The sequence below is a fragment of the Nicotiana tabacum genome, chromosome 12 (genome assembly GCF_000715075.1).
Source record: "Nicotiana tabacum cultivar K326 chromosome 12, ASM71507v2, whole genome shotgun sequence".
In the NCBI taxonomy this organism is placed as follows: Eukaryota; Viridiplantae; Streptophyta; class Magnoliopsida; order Solanales; family Solanaceae; genus Nicotiana; species Nicotiana tabacum.
The window spans coordinates 23392759-23397615 of NC_134091.1; the positions used below are offsets into that span (position 1 = coordinate 23392759).

Sequence of the window (4857 nt, forward strand, 5' to 3'; positions counted from 1 at the left end):
CCGAGGGTAGAGTCCCAAGAGCCCCCTCAAATAACAAATTTTGAATTTGTCCCATTTGCCTTTCTAAATTCCGGATAGCCATGCCCTGAATCTCAAATTTTTCATTTGTTTTATTGATGAATACCTTCATGAAATCTTCTATACTAGACTGATTTGACTATTGTGGCTGGTATTTTTGTCTCTGCTAGTTCTGAAAACCTGGTGGTCCTTGACCTTGGGGTCTAGGATTATTTTGCTACCATGAGTTCAAACTCCCACTAGGTGAATTCCACGAAAAACCTGGATGTCTTTGACCCATAGCATTATAGTTGTTCCACCTTGGTAGCTTCCTCTATTAAAGTTCCCCACAGTGTTGACTTTCTCAGTTGATGCTTGACATTCATGTGTAGGGTGTCACATTCCACAAAAGTCACATGCTGCTTGCGGTTCACTCTGTACCTTGGCCAATGTCAGCTTCCTTATCTCATTGGCCATAGTGTCTAGCTGGGCTTGTATGGATGTTTTAGAGTCCACCTGGTGAACCCCAATTGATTTTCTTCTATCATTACTCTCAGTATGCTACTAGTTAGCATCCTTAGATAATTCATCAAGGATTCACACAACCTTTTCCGTAGTTTTCTTCATTAGTGGACCTCTACATGCAGTATTCAAAGTTCGTCACAAGGAAGGTGTCAGTCCATACCAAAAATCTTGGAGTTGCATCCACAAATCAATTCCATTGTGGTAACACTTTCTGACTATCTCCTTGAATCTTTCCCAAGCTTCAAAAATCATTTCTCTCTCCTTCAGGCAGAAATTGTAGATTTCCCTTCTGAATTTCCCTGTTTTTGCAGTTGAGAAGTACTTGTCAAGAAACTTTTTGGTTATCTCTTCCTATGTCCTAATCGACCCTGTGGGTAAGCTACGAAGCCAGTGGTCTGTGTCATCTTTCAATGAAAAGGGGAATGCCGTCAAGTATACCGCATCTTTTGATACTCCATTGTACTGGAAGGTGTTCATGATTTCTTCAAAGTTCATCAAATGAGTGTTTGGATCTTCATTCACCTTCCCTCTGAAGATGCAGTTGTTTTGGATAGTTTGAAGCAAACCTTGCTTTAACTCGAAGTTGTTTGCTGCTATGGGTGGAGGTCTGACACTTGACACCCTTGATTGTAGACTGGTCTGGTATAGTCACCCAATAATCTTCCAGGCATCGGTGTTGCATTCTCGAACTAGTCTTCAACCAATGGTCAGTTTAGATTGAATCTTCGACCCCCACCATCTTCGATAGTCTCCTCAGCAATTCTCCCAGTTGTTTCAGCTGCTATCCGTGTAGCTTCTTGTTGTGCTGCTTCTCTTGCAACTAAGTTTACTCCATCAATCTCTTGATTATCCATTTTATCTTGAGTCGAAGTATGACCCAAGAAATTTTCTATTAATGCTCTTTCTTTTCTCAGTTGTTGCAAGTATTTCTCCAACTCTGATTCCTATGGTATCACTTCCTTTAAAGAAGTCATACACCAGAGAAATTAACCCTGTATCCTGCACACAAGTGAGAAAACGTAAATACACTAAAGTAAAAATTGGTTCATGAATTAGTACTAAAAATTATTTTAAACACTATTGATTGCCAATCCCCAGCAATGCCGCCAAAATTTGACGAGCGCAAAACACAACACGAAATTAATGTTCGCTAGCCAAAGATAGTATAGTTTAATTATCGTCTCCACAAGGATTGGATTTAAACAGTGTTCGAATAAACTTCAGTTGATTACTATCTAGGAAAATTAATACTTGATTTGATGACTATCACTACAATTAACTACTAAATATTAAGCAACTAACAATTGATCACAAAAGACAGCAGATGAGCAACGAAGAAATATCAATGAGAGAAATAAGGGTATTTGACTAGATAGGTGCAAGATAATTAACTCGGAATCCAATTCTTGAGTTAATTCACTCTATAATACTGTTGATTCTCACGAATTCAACAGATAATGAGATTACACTTGAAGTTAAGGTTCCTCTTTTGATGAAATATTAATTTCAGTAATTAATCCAATTGAAGCACGGTAAACAATTGCAAGAATAAAATAATGGTTATGATCTAAAGGGTAACTTCTCACGAATATTTTTCTATTTTCTAGTACGATTAATAATTCAAGAGACTTTTTCGATTACCTATTTGAATCACGAATTTAAACTCGAGCATAAGTTATAAAGCAATTCAATATCAAGCTCCTCTTTTGATTAAGTAAAATAAGAAATAACTCCACAATATAAATTAAAACTCCATCAATTTATTCTAATAATTATCAAGAATCGAATCCCTAATCAAGTTATCAAAATACTATATCTGTCAACACCCTAATGAAATTTACTCCATAGTAATGAAAAAAGTCATCTCAATAAGGTTTAAGAACAAAGAAAACATCAATATTAATGATTCGATACAAACTCTTGTATTGCACCGATCGTTGTTGAAATCTTGATGAAATCTTGAGTCTTGTTGCCTTGGTTGTTTCTCCAATCTTTTGTAGGTCAAACGTCCCTTAAAACGTATTTTTGGTGTATTTATACCCTGCAGAAGCGGGCCCGGACGAAACTACCCTTTTCTAGCCGAAACAAAAAATTACTCAGACAAAGTAGTACAGGCGCGCATCGCCCCGTACCGCGCCATGCGGCGCCCCATGCGCGCGGCAGTGCTATTTTCTCATAGTAAATCTTCTCGTCTACTTTTTGACATTCAGACTTTGTCCTCAGACTTCAAAGCTGTAACTTGTTTGATTTAGCTCCAAATTACCTTAATAGCTCGGAATCCTTTCCTGCAAGGCATAAAACATGTAATAAATGTAATTCACTATCATTTAAGCTCAAACACACGTAAAATGCAGTCATTAGAGTGCAATACTATAGCTAAAACACGGGTTTCTAGCCTACCATCAGCCTCAAAATTAGGGTATTGGTAGAGTAGCCTCCAAGCAACCCGAATGGACTCCTAAAATTTCGATGTCTACAACTTTCTATGGAATGTCTTTTTCTTTGTCTAAAAACCCTTTTATATCGAAAAATACTACAACAATAACAAATCCAATATAATTCTATATGTGGGATCTGGGAATAATAACATGTACGGAGCATTACCCCTAATTTGTAAAAGGTTTAGGATTTGCCCTTGGCTCAAACAAATCCTTGTAATATGAGAGCCAAGTTACGATCTAGAGACCTGTGGGTTATGGGCCCGCCACGTTTCCGCTTACCCCTATCAAAAAATATAAAATAAAAATACAATATTAAATAGAGAAATAGCAATATCACGAATATTAAAGTAAGACCGTGGTACCTGGCCAAACCTTAATAGAGAATATTTTCATCAGATTATTACTACAACATCGTCGAGGAATGACCAATTTGGAAAGTTCAAGTTTATCCTTAACATTTAATACTTGGGTCCAATATTACTCAAGGGATTACAATTGTCAAATTAAAATGAAGCCACCCATAGAATGTGTATACAAATGCAGGATCAAGTCCGCAGTACGACATAATCATAGTGCTCCTTGGTTGTTACCATAATTAGGATCTTCTCTTTCCACGTTTTCAAAGTGTTGTTCTACTTTAAGATGATGGAAATCCCTAGCCCCTAACGTGGAATTTATAACACCACTTCAACTACCTGGGCCTCACCAACGTAACGTTCCTTAATTCTGTCTTGTCAATTAGACATAAATCTCCACCACTTTCTCCTATTTTACACTAAACTAGACTAGATCTCTTAATATAAAGTTAAAATATATACTCCATTCGTTTCAAATTAGATAAAGTATTATCCTTTTTAATTTATTTCAAAATAAATGGTATATTATTCAACTTTAAATTCTTCATTTTATCCATTTTATCTTTAATGAGAAGCTTTTATAATCACACAAATATCATGATACCACAAAGCTTTTATCTATTAACCTTTTAAGATCACAAGTTTCAAAAGTTTTCTTCTTTTTAATTAAACTTCGTATCGAGTCAAACTAACTCATCTAAATTGACTTGAAACAGAGTGAGTAATACAAAATTTCAATGGGGGAAGTATTAAAGTCTTTTTTCTTTTTGATACTTCTCGAAAATGATTGGTAAGCTCTGTATTTCTATCAGTTTCATCCAACAAGATATGGATCAGTAAAAAGAGATAACCGCTTAGCAAAATACAACATGAGAAAGTAGTCCGTTAGGTATATTTTGTTCACAACCAGCTACTAATTTAATTACTTACCTTTCTTGTAAAATTGCTATAAAACCAATCGTTGTTCTATTGGTCTGATTAACAAGATAATATTTGTGTAATCATCGAAGAACTTTCAAATACTAATCGAGAAAAACGGTACAACAAATTTTGAAAGCTGATCATTTACAAACGAAAAATGTACGTATTAATACATTGATTTCTTACTCTTGCCAAGGGAAAATGCCATCACTAGTTCCAATCTTGAAACAGCAATGAATTGTTGTGTGCACTGATACAAATCTCTTTTGCGAATTTTCAAAATGGGACCCCCATTTTTGTTGGTTTTCGCTTATGTCAATCGCGTCAAAACGTAGTAGTAGTAGTAGTAATCTTTAGTTAATTGTTCAAATCAAGCCGATATTTTCTCCGTAGTTGTGTATTTCAATAGGTAAAACGTTTAGACAAGACTTAAAACTTGAACCAGTGAAAGTTACATCCCCTGTTAAATGTTATGTCATAATTAAGCTTTAAATATATTGCACTTTCTTCAACTCTTATACTTCTGATATTTGACGTTTATGAAACAGCTTGAACCACGCCATCTTGGTATATACAATTTAACAAATTTAAAAAGTAGCAAGTATCATGAGATTGAA

General features: G+C 35.3%; 1 non-coding gene across 1 annotated transcript; it reads left to right on the top strand.

The window, feature by feature from the left end:
• Positions 1–712: 712 nt before the first annotated feature.
• LOC142167677 (small nucleolar RNA R71) lies at positions 713–819 on the top strand. Its single transcript, XR_012697765.1, has one exon. It is a non-coding gene; the product is annotated as a small nucleolar RNA R71 (small nucleolar RNA).
• Positions 820–4857: the final 4038 nt, after the last annotated feature.